A 15169-nucleotide genomic window follows, 5' to 3' on the forward strand; every position below is an offset into this window, starting at 1 on the left:
TGCATGTAGCTTTGCAACAGCTGGAGAGCCACTTGACCCAAGAGGATTTTAGACTATGCAGCCCAGTTTATTTTAATGGGGGTCGGACTACTGCGACCCCCAACCAAAAAAAAAAATGGGTTGCATAATCTAATATGCCCAGGCCTACTTTTGGCCCCAGTCTGGCCCAGATCACAAGATATCAATCTACAGGATAAAGGTTTAGTGTCTGATAACAGGGGGTACATTCACTGGGACCCCTGTGAACTCCAGAATGTTTTCAGCAGTGACGGGACGGCTCACTCACTGGCTGGGGTGGCACACTGTTGCAGCTGATGATTGACTGAGAGGCCTGTCACTGTTGAGACTAGTATGTCTTGAAAGTTGGGGACAGGAGCACTAAGCAGTAAGAGAAAAGCCCCATTCTGGAGGTCGCCAGAGCTGCCAGCTTTTGGCCCACCTGAAGGCAGACACATATCCCTTACCCTGTGGTTAAGAGAGGTTTATCATAACTGGTGTATGCCTTTAAAGTGATACATATAATTGGCTAAATGGTCACTTTAGTCATGGTAAAGAAAACTAAGATGTGATACAAACAATCCAAGACAGGTAATACCCGGAAATGCAGTTTCACTAATATAGATCCCACTAGGCTTCCCTGGTGTTGTGACCTTCCCGGTGCTCACATAGGTAAGTCCAAAGCATAATCCATAAAGAGGTATGAAAAGAATGAAGCACTCACCAGGTCTTTTTGGAACCGTAAGTTTCTTTATTGCATGTCAGCTGGTAGGGGAGTCGGTTGGGTGACGGTCCGTATCCGGATATGGACCGTTGCCAAAAAGCCCTAGTGAGTGCTTAATTCTTTTCATACTTCTTTATGGAAAACTAAGATGTATTGAGTGGATGCACCCTTATTCCAGTCAGCTAATTTACCGGAAAAAAAACAAAAAACAGACTAACTTTTTTTTATGGCAACACCACACAACACAATGAAGGTTTCTTTGCCAAATCCAAATCTATAACTATTGTAAAACTCATTTAATCCCAGAACTCTACAAATATGAACTGTGAGATATTGTATAATTTCACTTTATTTAGCCTAACCAAATAAATAAAGGAAATCATTCTAACATATGCAATAAAATTTGAGGTTTACCTATTTTTGTGTTTGTGCCTATAATAACTTACCTAATAGTTCAGTAAGAAAAAAAGGAAAATCCAGCTTCAAGATTGAGGTAAAACCTGACATTTATTAATAAATCCATAAAAGCAGAGATTCTGGTCATAAGCAAGAGGTGAGAGCTGGTCCAGGTGTGTAGACACTAGCTTTTGTTTTACCTAATAGTTATGTTGTATTAACTGGTACAAACATGTACAGTGTGAACGTATTCACCTCTTGGTTTGTTTCCCAATGGGATGGAGGTCTTGGCTTTGACAAGAGGATTTGAATACATTTAATGTTTTTGCTTAAAGGGGTACTCCGGCCCTAATACATCTTATTCCCTATCCAAAGGATAGGGGATAAGATGTCTGATCGCTGGGGTCCTGCCGCTGTGGCCCCCCGCATTCTGTCATTCAGCACCCATCTTTGCCATCTTTGCCAGCGCTGGAGGCTCCGAGTGTGCAGTGTGACAACCACGGGGCCGGAGTATCGTGACGTCAAGACTCTGCCCCCGTGTGATGTCACGCCCCCTCAATGCAAATCCATGGGAGGGAGCGTGACAGCCCAGATTGCAGGGGTCCTCAGCGGCGGGACCCCCAAGATCAGACATTCAACCCGATTCAGGGTCCTATCGGCTCAAAAAAATTTTTTTTTTTAAAAGAGCCAATCGGACCCTTAACCCCTTAATGACCAAGTCCATTTTCACCTCAAGGACCAGGCCAATTTTATTTTTGCGTTTTCGTTTTTTCCTCCTCGCCTTCTAAAATCCATAACTCCTTTATATTTCCATGTACAGACCCATATAAGGGCTTGTTTTTTACTTGACCAATGGTACTTTTTAATGAAACCTCTCATTTTACTATAAAATGTACAGCGAACCCTCCCCAAAAAATTTTAGGGAGGAAATTTTAATGAAAACCTAAATTTTGCACATTTTGGAGTTTTTTTTTTCGCACTGTACACGTTATGGTAAAAATTACATGTGTTTTTTATTCTCTGGGTCAATATGATTAAAATGATACCCATGGCTAGATACTTTTATATTTTTGTACTGCTTAAAAAAAATCTAAAACTTTTTGTACAAAATCAGTAATCTAAAATCGCCCTATTTTGACCACCTATAACTTTTTCATTTTTCCATATATAGGGCGGTATGAGGGCTCATGTTTTGTGCTGTCATCTGTACTTTTTTTTAGATACCACATTTGCATATATAAAACTTTTAGATCATTTTTTATTACTTTTTTTTAATAAAATGTGTCAAAAAAGCAGCATTTGTGGACTTTTAAAATTTTTTACATTTATGCCATTCACCGTATGGGATCATTAACATTGTATTTTTATAGTTTGGACATTTACGCATGCGGTGATACCAAATATGTTTATTTTTAAAAAAAACTACGCTTTTTGGGGGTAAAATGGGAAAAACAGACAATTTTCATTTTTATTGGGGGAGGGGATTTTTCACTTTTTTTTTACTTTTTATTTTTACATTTTTCAACTTTTTTTTTTTTTTACACTTTTTATGTCCTATAGCAATCGTTTGATTGCTAATACTGTGCAGTGCTCGATCGCAGACCGGAGCAGAAGACCCCGGGAGACGGCCGGAGCTAGGTAAGGGGACCTCCGGCTGTCATGCTGGATGATCGGATCCCCGCAGCAGCGCTGCCGGCGATCCGATTATTCAATCAAAGTGCCGCAATGCCGTGATCTGTATTGATCACGGCATCGGAGGGGTTAATGGCGGACATCCGAGCGATCGCGGATTTCGGCCATTACGGGCGGATCCCCGGCTGCTGCTAGCAGCCGGAACCTGCCGTGTATGACGCGAGCACCCTTCCGATGCTCGCGGTCATACACAGGACGTAAATATATGTCCTGGTGTGGGAAGTCCCGTCAAACCACGACGTACATTTACATCTGTGGCCGTTAAGGGGTTAAAGGGGTATTCCAGGAATTTTTTTTATTTGACTATGCTACAGGGTCTGTAAGGTTAGAGTAGTTCATAATATAGTGTATGTACCTGTGTGTGACAGTTGTCTCACAATTCTTCTGTGATTTTCACCCCAATATTTATTTTTAACAGCATGCAAAATTACTGTTGTCTCAGATTTTTCCCAGGTTGCAATGCGGCTGAGACCTGACATCACTAGTCATCTGATGGCAGGGAGCCTGTCTGCTTCAATGGGGGGAGCGAGAAAAAGATCAATCTGCAACTAATTGTATTTTTGCAACAGCTGTAGGCACCCTGATTGGAAAACACAGGTCTTTTGAATGGATGCAGCTCATTTATGTTTCAATGGGTGGGGTGGCTGATGTGTGGGAGGAAAATGGAATTATGGGATTTGTAGGCAAAGAAGGAAACTCAAACAGGAAATACCAGTTCACAGAAAGCTAGCCACAGTATTATGGTAATCTCACAACATAGCCATTTATCCCCAAGACAAGCGCAGATCCTTCCTAAACATGTCCATTACTGTCTGCCAGGTATGTACTAAAATCACCTGGATAACCCCTTATGGTGGATAACAGGTGGGATGCAAACGGCCGTGTGAACCTAGCCTCATTCTCAAAACTCTATATTTTCAGTTCTTTCAATCAAATAGCATCTGCACAGTGTGATGTCAACACCCTGCTTCACTGTGGGAATGGTGGCAGAGATTTATAATAACCTTTGTAAAGGAAAAGTTGACCAGTTGCCCATAGCAGCGAATCAGATTGCTTCTTTTATTTTTGAGAAGCCTATATATAAATGAAATGATTTCCTATAGTTTTCCATGATGGCCAAAATTTTTAATTTTAGCCTCATCTGCTAAATAATGTTTTCTTATGTTTTCCTTCAAGCAATAGCCATGCTTCCATAAAGCACCACTCTGCAGAATGTACAGCTTCTAGTGACCCTGTGCACAGGTACCTCTACCTCCTTTGTGTAGCTCATCTGTGGTGCTTCTTTAGTGTCTGGTATCTTGGTGAAATCTCTGTTGAATGCCCTCCTTGAAAAGTCTGTGGGTCTTGGTGGGCCACCTCATCTTGGTAGATTGCTTTGTGGTAGCCCTTGGGGGGTGTATGGTAGTTGGGGTGTTGTTTCGGTAGATGAGGGGTTAAGGTTAACCCTATAGTTCGTGATGCCAGGCTGAGGGCTGGTATGCTGAGGTAATTCTCCAGCCTATCGCCGCCCTTCCCAGTAATGATAGGTGCATGCATAAAATGACTGAAGGTCCACAAAGTAGTTGAACTTGGATAACTTTACTTAAATGCTTGCGGTACATCCAATGCACAATAACAGTCTCATTCAAACAGTCTCTATATAGTTCAGTGACTGACAGTTGTTGCGGACCTTGAATTGTATTATAAGTCTCTGAATTTAGGGTAATTTTGAAGATCCGTCCAGATTTAGGGGATAGATAAGGTCCGGTGATCTTGCATAGTGCTTAGGGATTGATACACTCACGGTTTAGAAGAGATCAGCTGTCGCCGCAAGGCTAGGGCCTAAATTCACTGATGACAGTAGCGCAGATCCTTCCCTGTCAACAGCCCACGAGGAAAGAGAGATGCTGCTTGCTTGGCTGCACAGGAACAAGAGAGGGATTAAAGGGGTACTCCGCCCCTAGACATCTTATCCCCTATCCAAAGGATAGGGGATAAGATGTCAGATCGCCGCAGTCCCCGCTGCGGTACCGCACTATCATTACAGCACAGAGCGAGTTCGCTCTGTGTGTAATGACGGGCGATACAGGGGACGGAGCAGCGTGACGTCATGGCTCCGCCCCTCGTTACATCACGGCCCGTCCCCTTAATGCAAGTCTATGGCAGGGGGCGTGACGACCACCACGCCCCCTCCCATAGACTTGTTTTGAAAGGGGCGGGCCGTGACGTCACAAGGGGCGGGGCCGTGACATGATGATGCTCCGGCCCCTGTATTGCCCGTCATTAAGTGCAGAGCGAACTCGCTCTGTGCTGTAATGATAGCGCAGTGCCGCAGCAGGGATCCCGGGCTCCCCAACAGCGGGACAGCGGCAATCTGACATCTTATCCCCTATCCTCTGGATAGGGGATAAGATGTCTAGGGGCGGAGTACCCCTTTAATGGCTGCAGCTCCCTTATATGGGCAGGGGGCTAGGCCGTTTTAGATTGGTCCATACAGCTGTCACTCACTGTTACAAGGCATGGAGGGTAATCACCTGACTTCCTCCCAAAGGTCCTTGAACTACAAACCATAGAGTTTACCTGATCACGTGACCCGCAGGTCCCGCTATGCTCCGTACAGGTAATTAACCAATTATATAAATTAATACTATTATATTTACACAAATCCTGAATAAACTATTAGCTTAATGACTATCTAGATGAGAGGTGGTAAGGGGAAGACTAGACAAAAAGGACCCCGCGTCCTAGGGACTCTGGCTATGGGAACCTATACACACAGGTACCGGATAGGATGCGGTACCGGGACACCACAACCCCCTTACTTAAGATAAGTGGACCTCGACGCCTGTCCCCTAAGACAGAGGGACTAGGACTAGAACAGGATGATCTATAAATTTGCTATACATTCTAAGTAAACATTGAACACATTTACATTCTCTGATACTCTTTGTAGTATCTGGACTAGACAATAGAAATTTATCTAGACATTGGTGCTATCTAGACATTAACGAAGCTATCTATACTTTAGTTTCTAGCTTCCTAGACATTTTATTAAACCTACTATACACTTTAAAGCTTACTAGACAATTAGGCAGCTATCTGACATGTAGTTGCTAGCTCCTATGACATTTTATTAGATCTCTACACATTTTTATGAGATTAAACTAAACATTAGTACAGCTCTCTATACTTCAAGCTCTTTCAAGCTGACTAGGCATTTTTATTATCTCACACATTTTACTCGCCAACAATAAGTTACCTGTTAGTACACGAAAGGTTATACTGGCTAGCCGCAAGCTAGGTCACAGTAAGATTGGCTGCTAGGGTCTATCGGATACACGCTACTTACCCCTAGAGCACTTTCAAAATAACCTTACTAGGTTACTTTAAGAATTACGTGTTTCATTTGTTAGCTCGCAAGAGCACCTACTGGCCAGGTACAGCATCTCACACACGCAAAGAAGGAGAATAAGAAGTGTACCTAACAGTGGCAGGAATTGGGTATCAATATGCTACAATCCCTAAAGTGTTTTCTTAAGTGAGATATTTACTTTGGTGTATGTACTAGAGAAACTTGGGGTAGTACATTTAAGTCAGTAATCTAGAGTATTATGTGTGCAAGTACTATTTTAAGGGGAATCTTCCCTATTAATTTTGTTGAGACAGGTGCTAGCGATTGGCGACAGCAATAATACTACCCACGGAGAAGACGAGGTGTCACCGGTTGAGTTACCTACTAAAACACCTTTAGCATTTTATACATTTGTATGTACAAGAATTATTTATGTTTTTAGTATTGAGTGTACACGGGCAGCACACCGATATTTTCTGTGTACAGCTCTAACTCACTTTTTATGTACATAGACATTAGACTATCTTTCTATGTACAACCCTTACCTATTTTTTTTTGTGTACACAGACACGAGGATACCTTCCTGTGTACAAGAACCATATACATATTTACTACACAATTTACACAATTATCAACACTCCAATATGGTTCAGACGCATTCACCTGATAAGTGCAACATTTAGCATAAGAGTTCTTATGAAGCTGCTGGTATATACATAAAATAGACGTGTAAGGATCAGCATTCCACCTACACTAGGAGTCCATTTAAAGGGAAATATACAAAGTAGCGTGTAAGATCAGCAGTCCACCTACACTAAGAGTCCATGGAAGGGAAAGGTAAACACGGCCTTAACCACAACTCAGCCGGGTACAGTCCTTAATGAATCTCCTACAGGCTAGGAGTCTCTTGACTTAATAGTCAGGCACAAGCTTAGTGGTTACGTTGCTGAACTTTAAACTGGAACAATCTTAGGACAGTCCTGCTAGGCACAATTCTTGAACTTGGTTGCTGCAAAATAACAGTGGTTAACATAAGAAACAATAGGACATTACTTTAGAGTCTCTTTAAAGAATATTCTTCTTTACTCTTCTAGTGCCTCTCTGGGTTCCTCTGTATCTGCCAACATCAGGGGCAGGATTGGATTTGACATAGCTTTGCCACACCACATTGGTGAGTATGGAGTGGTGAAAAGCAGCATTAGAAGGGGTTATAGGCTTACTAGCTGGGATCAAAGTGGGGCAATAGGGCTTGAGTACCATCTCCAAACTAGGATGGACCCATGACTCTTTCGTTGGTACCCTGGAAGCAGGCAAACTCTCCATGTCAGAAGAGGGCCTTGGTACATGCGTTGGTACCTGTGCAGGAGGCAAACTCTCATTGCTCCAAGAGGGCCTAGGTACGGTCTTTGGTGCCCGCAACTTGGGCTTACTTTCTTGAACTTGAGCAGGACTTCACCCTCGACGATCTGTAGAAAATGAAGAACTTGGCTCTTTGGTGTACATAGAAGATGATGAACTTGACTCTTTGCTGGACATAGAAGATTATGTACTTGACTGTTGAGGCTCCTCCTCCTTGGGTACGCTGGTGGAGGCTTTAGAAGCAGACCTTGTCGGCCTCAAGTTGAAGGGATCGGACTCCCAATCAGTTGACGGGAAATATTTGAGGGGAAGCTGTGTTGGGGCTGTTGGTCTGGTGACCGCTGCAGCCCATTCTCCATGAAGGCTCTTGACGGGGGTGTACTCCACAATTTCACCCACCTCCAAGGTGTAGAACTTCTTATGGAGATATGGCCTTTGCACTGCTCGCTGGTTTACGAGGATGGTCTGCCCAGTGTGGCAGTAAAGGAGTGTCCCATAACCTCTGACCTTGTCGAACTTGGCCACAGTTGCTCTTCTTCGAGGAATGACCTCAGGGCTGTAGGAGGAAGAATAGGCCGCCTCTGGCGGGTACTCACAGCAGACTCCTCCGACGGGATCTCAGCCCACGAGCCCCAGGTTCTGTGGTGAGGGGACAATCTAACCAGTGATGCACCTCCAGGTGTCCCTGCGCTCTCCACTGGAGGTGTCTCTGGCCAATCGTCGTCATCATCAGGCAGTGGGGGAAGATTGCAGGCCCCCTCTTCGTCTAATGACAACTGCTGCAGATGGTCAGCAAGTTCTTGGAAAAGTCGGGCTGCGACTGCCACAACTTTCTGCTTTTCCGGCGCCATTTTGCCAACTTCACTCCGTGGAACGCTGCTCTCCGCCATGTCTGTACTCTCCGGCTCTCCGTGCAGACTGAAGAGGTTGCTCTGCTTGGTGTCTTTTATAGTGGGCTTCTCCAAAATGGCGCCCGGCAGGAAGGACACTATCGGTGCAGCCCCGACTTCCGGTCCCTCCAGAAATGACTCCTGTATCTCTGAGTTCCCTTTCGACTGCGACACAGCAACTTGGTGGCCACGCCCAGGGGCAGGGCGTGGCGCAGCACGGGCTTTCTTCGTGCTCTTTTCCGGCAGCAGTTCGGCTCCGCCTGTGCCGACCGGACCAAAGGATCGCAGCATGAACTCGTTGCGCAGTTTACACATTTCAGTTGCAGATAAATCTTTGCCTCCCCCCTTACTTTTCTCGTGGCCCCCTTGTATGGCGCACCACGGACACTGCTCCCGTACACAGCAACACGGTTTACAGAACATGAATAAAGTTCGTTTTCTGGGGGGAAGTACACTTTCACTAGTGGCAATTGTAGCAGGCAGACACCCGAATCCTGTTTGTGCAACGCCAAAAAGGCTGCGTGGTAGCCCTTGGGGGGTGTATGGTAGTTGGGGTGGTGTTTCGGTAGATGAGGGGTTAAGGTTAACCCTATAGTTCGTGACGCCAGGCTGAGGGCTAGTATGCTGAGGTAATTCTCTGGCCTATCGCCGCCCTTCCCAGTAACGATAGGTGCATGCATAAAATGACTGAAGGTCCACAAAGTAGTTGAACTTGGATAACTTTACTTAAATGCTTGAGGGTACATCCAATCAGGGCTGCCATCAGAAATTTCGGGGTCCCTTACGCAACTCAAGGCCTGGCCCCCCCCCAAACCCCCGTGGCCTGCCCCCAATTTTATTTTATCTTCTAGATATATATTTCTAATTAGATTAGAGCATTCATGGAGGGAGTGTTCCGGCCACGGCTTCCTGCGGGGTACAGACATCAGCTTCCGGCAAACTGCCCAATGCTCAGACCCCCCGCGATCTATAACTTATCCCCTATCCTTGGATAGAGGATAAGTTATTTTTCACCAGACCACTCCTTTAACGGCTCCCCCTTCCCCTCCCTTCCAAGGCCCGGACATTTTAGTATAAGCAGCTATTTTTTTGGGTGGGGGTCTGACCGCTGAGACCCCCACCGATCACCTCGGTTGAAGTGGTTCTCCAGCTGTCGGAAAGCTAAAACTCCCTTCATTCTGGAGAGCCTTAGGCATTATGTGAGTTGTAGTTTTGTAACAGCTGGAGAGACACAGATTGCACACAGTTTTACCCATCATCACTGCAGAACTTATAAGTGACTACAGCTCTGATGACAGTCAGGAGAACACACAATGATATCAGTGACCTGAGTGACGTCTTCTGACTTGAGTGATATCTTCTCTGTTATCTTTTCTTCTTCATCTGGTCAAGAGACCAGGTCTTCCTCCAGCTCCATCTTCTCTGCAGAGTCTGACATCCAGACATCATTGGCTCCTCACTGTCAGCTGATCCTCATCCTCTGCATGAAGACAGTAATCATTATAACCTTGCCAGAAAGTGTACCCTAAATAAAATACTGCCCCACACTGTAACCTGAATATAATACTGCCATACACTGTACCCACTAAATATAATCCTGCCACACACTGTACCCTGAATATAATACTGCCCCTCACTGTACCCTGAATATAATACTGCCAGACACTGTAACCTGAATATAATACTGCCACACACTGTTCCCGCTAAATATAATCCTGCCACACACTGTACCCTGAATATAATACTGCTGTACACTGCACCCACTAAATATAATACTACTATACACTGTACCCACTAAATATAATCCTGCCACACAGTGTACCCTGAATATAATACTGCTGTACACTGTACTCACTAAATATAATACTGCTATACACTGTATCCACTAAATATAATCCTGCCACACACTGTAACCTGAATATAATACTGCTGTACACTGTACCCACTAAATATAATACTGCTATACACTGTATCCACTAAATATAATCCTGCCACACACTGTAACCTGAATATAATACTGCCACACACTGTACCCTGAATATAATACTGCCACACACTGTACCCACTAAATATGCAAAGAGAAAGTGAAAAAAGCTCCAGTTGCGCAACGATTCCCCTTAAGTGCTATGAATGCACTGGTCAATCATGTAGAGTATAAAAAAGTTTAATTTATTAGTCCATAAAAAGCGCTTTTTGAGTCTGAACTACTCATTCTTCAGGTTCAAAGACTATAATTATAGTCTTTGAACCTGAAGAAGGAGTAGTTCAGACTCCGAAAGCGCTTGTTATGGACTAATAAATTAAACTTTTTTATACTCTACATGATTGACAAGTGCATTCATAGCACTTAAGGGGAATCGTTGCGCAACTGGAGCTTTTTTCACTTTCTCTTTGCCTACCTATCATGGGTGGACATATGTTTAGTCCAACCCGGTTATAGTCTTCGTGCTGCATGTCCCTGGAATTCTCCCCGGAGAGGGATAGACTGACGTATAATAGTGTTGTGGCTAATCCCCAACCTACACAGGTGAGCACCCTGTTTTTATATACCTTGTAGCTGATTTGCAACAAAGGATAATATTCTATGAGGCACTCCGTGTTTTCTCTTCTTGTCTTTCATATACCCACTAAATATAATACTGCCACACACTGTACCCTGAATATAATACTGCTATACACTGTACCCTGAATATAATACTGCTATACAATGTGCCCACTAAATATAATCCTGCCACACACCGTACCCTGAATATAATACTGCTATACACTGTACCCTGAATATAATACTGCTATACACTGTGCCCACTCAATATAATCCTGCCACACACTGTACCTGAATATAATACTGCTATACAGTGTACCCTGAATATAATACTGCTATACACTGTACCCACTAAATATAAACCTGCCACACACTGTACCCTGAATATAATTCTGTTACACACTGTACCCTGAATATAATTCTGTTACACACTGTACCCTGAATATAATACTGCTATACACTGTACCCTGGATATAATACTGTTATACACTGTACCCACTAAATATAATCCTGCCACACACTATACCCAATAAATATAATACCTCTTATCCTGTGTCCTCATCATTTCTCATCACCCCCAGAACCCCCGCTAAACCTCTCCTCATCACTACTATAACCCCCCTGCAGCTCTCCTCATCACTACTATAACCCCCCGCAGCTCTCCTCATCACTACTATAACCCCCCCGCACCTCTCATCACTACTATAACCCCCCGCACCTCCCATCACTACAACCCCCTGCACCTCTCCTCATCACTTCTATAACCCCCGCATCTCTCCTCATCACTACTATAACCCACCAGCACCTCTCATTATTACTACTATAATCCCCCCGCACCTCTCCTCATCACTACTATAACCCCTCCGCACCTCTCCTCATCATTACTATAACCCCCCCCGCACCTCTCCTCATCACTACTATAACCCCCCCGCACCTCTCCTCATCACTACTATAACCCCCCGCAACTCCCCTCATCACTACTATAACTCCCCCACACCTCTCCTCATCACTACTATAACCCCCCGCACCTCTCCTCATCTATACCATAACCCCATCTCTCACCACCCCCATAACACCCCCCTGCCCCTCTCATCACCCCCATAACCCCCCGCACCTCTCCTCATCACTACTATAACCATCCCTGCACCTCTCCTCATCACTACTATAACCCCCCCGCACCTTTCCTCATCACTACTATAACCCCCCCGCACCTCTCCTCATCACTACTATAACCCCCCGCACCTCTCCTCATCTATACCATAACCCCATCTCTCACCACCCCATAACACCCCCCTGCCCCTCTCATCACCCCCATAACCCCCCACACCTCTCCTCATCACTACTATAACCATCCCCGCACCTCTCCTCATCACTACTATAACCCCCCCACACCTCTCTTCATCACTACTATAACCCCCCTGCACCTCTCATCACTACAACCCCCCGCACCTCTCCTCATCACTACTATAACCCCCCCCGCACCTCTCCTCATCACTACTATAACCCCCCCGCACCTCTCCTCATCACTACTATAACCCACCAGCACTTCTCCTCACTACAACCCCCCGCACCTCTCCTCATCACTACTATAACCCCCCGCATCTCTCCTTATCACTACTATAACCCCCCGCATCTCTCCTCATCACTATTATAACCCCCCGCATCTCTCCTCATCACTACTATAATCCACCTGCACCTCTCCTCATCACTACTATAACCCCCCCCGCACCTCTCCTCATCACTACTATAACCCCCCGCATCTCTCCTCATCACTACTATAACCCCCCGCATCTCTCCTCATCACTACTATAACCCCCCCCGCACCTCTCCTCATCAGTACTATAACCCCCCAGCACCTCTCCTCGTCACTACTGTAACCCCCCCCGCACCTCTCCTCATCACTACTATAACCCCCTGCACCTCTCATCACTACAACTCCCCCGTACCTCTCCTCATCACTACTATAACCATCCCCGCACCTCTCCTCATCACTAATATAACCCCCCGCACCTCTCCTCATCACTACTATAACCCCTCTGCACCTCTCCTCATCACTACTATAACCCCCCGCATCTCTCCTCATCACTACTATAACCACCCGCACCTCTCCTCATCACTACTATAACCCCCCGCATCTCTCCTCATCACTACTATAACCCCCCGCATCTCTCCTCATCACTACTGTAACCCCCCTGCACCTCTTCTCATCACTACTATAACCCACCGGCACCTCTCCTCATCACTACTATAACCCCCCCCGCACCTCTCCTCATCACTACTATAACCCCCCGCATCTCTCCTCATCACTACTATAACCCCCCGCATCTCTCCTCATCACTACTATAACCCCCCCGCACCTCTCCTCATCACTACTATAACCCCCCCAGCACCTCTCCTCGTCACTACTATAACCCCCGCACCTCTCTTCATCACTACTATAACCCCCCCGCACCTCTCATCACTACAACCCCCCGCACCTCTCCTCATCACTACTATAACCATCCCCGCACCTCTCCTCATCACTACTATAACCATCCCACACCTCTCCTCATCACTACTATAACCCCCCACACCTCTCCTCATCACTAATATAACCCCCCTGCACCTCTCCTCATCACTACTATAACCCCCCCTGCACCTCTCCTCATCCCTACTATAACCCCCCGCACCTCTCCTCATCACTACTATAACCCCCCGCATCTCTCCTCATCACTACTATAACCCCCCGCACCTCTCCTAATCACTACTATAACCCTCCTGCATTTCTCACCACCCCCATAACACCCCCCTGCACCTCTCATCACCCCCATAACCCCTCCTCTAATCACCCCCATAACCCCCCCTGCATCTCTCATCACCCCCATAACACCCCCTGCACCTCTCATCACCCCCATAACACCCCCCTGCACCTCTCATCACCCCCATAACCCCCCCTGCATCTCTCATCACCCCCATAACCCCCCTCTCATTACCCCCATAACCCCCCTGCATCTCTCATCACCCCCTCTCATAACCCCCATAACCCCCCTGCATCTCTCATCACCCCCATAACCCCCCTCTCATCACCCCCATAACCCCCCTGCATCTTTCATCACCCCCATAACCCCCCTCTCATCACCCCCATAACACCCCCTGCATCTCTCATCACCCCCATAACACCCCCTGCACCTCTCATCACCCCCATAACACCCCCCTCTCATCACCCCCATAACCCCCCCATGCACCTCATCACCCCCATAACAGCCCTCTGCACCTCTCATTACCCCCATAACCCCCCCTCTCATCACCCTCATAACCCCCATAACCTCCCCAGGCACCTCTCGTCACCCCTATAACACCCCAAGCACCTCTTCCCCTGCACCTCTCATCACCATTGTAGTCTGCAAACAACACCCCCCCCCCGCTCCGCCCCTTCACTTACCCTGCCGCGGGGTTCGGTGCAGCTGCTGCTCCTGTCACAGTGTTCCACTGCACGGGGAGGATCTGTCGGGAGGATGCTGGACTGGAGATCGCGCTGGGACAGGTCAGGTAACTGGAGTAGACGTGCGTGCCTGCGCGGGGAACGTCGACTCCCATCAGCCCCTGGCCTGTCCGGCCCAACCATACTTCTTAAGGGGCCCGCGTCCTAGAAAGAGCCGGCCTCATAGTCCTGCGGGCCCCCCGGACTACGACTCCTGGTCATAGTTCTGACAGGCGCCCAGCCAGGAGTCAGTGAGTGACAGTCGCAGTCACTCACTGACAAGCCGGAAAAAAAAAAAGGTACAGGGACGTCCGGGCCTCCCTGAAGCTCCGGGCCCCATACAAGTGTATGGGTTGTACCCCCCTGATGGCGCCCCTGAATCCAATGCACAATAACAGTCTCATTCAAACAGTCTCTATATAGTTCAGTGACTGACAGTTGTTGCAGACCTTGAATTGTATTATAAGTCTCTGAATTTAGGGTAATTTTGAAGATCTGTCCGGATTTAGGGGATAGATAAGGTCCGATGATCTTGCAGACTGCTTAGGGATTGATACACTCATGGTTTAGAAGAGATCAGCCGTCGCCGCAAGGCTAGGGCCTAAATTCACTGATGACAGTAGCGCAGATCCTTCCCTGTCAACAGCCCACGAGGAAAGAGCGATGCTGCTTGCTTGGCTGCACAGGAACAAGAGAGAGATTAATGGCTGCAGCTCCCTTATATGGGCAGGGGGCTGAGCCATTTTAGATTGGTCCATACAGCTGTCACTCACTGTTA

Source organism: Hyla sarda, chromosome 3, assembly GCF_029499605.1.
Source record: "Hyla sarda isolate aHylSar1 chromosome 3, aHylSar1.hap1, whole genome shotgun sequence".
Taxonomy (NCBI): Eukaryota; Metazoa; Chordata; class Amphibia; order Anura; family Hylidae; genus Hyla; species Hyla sarda.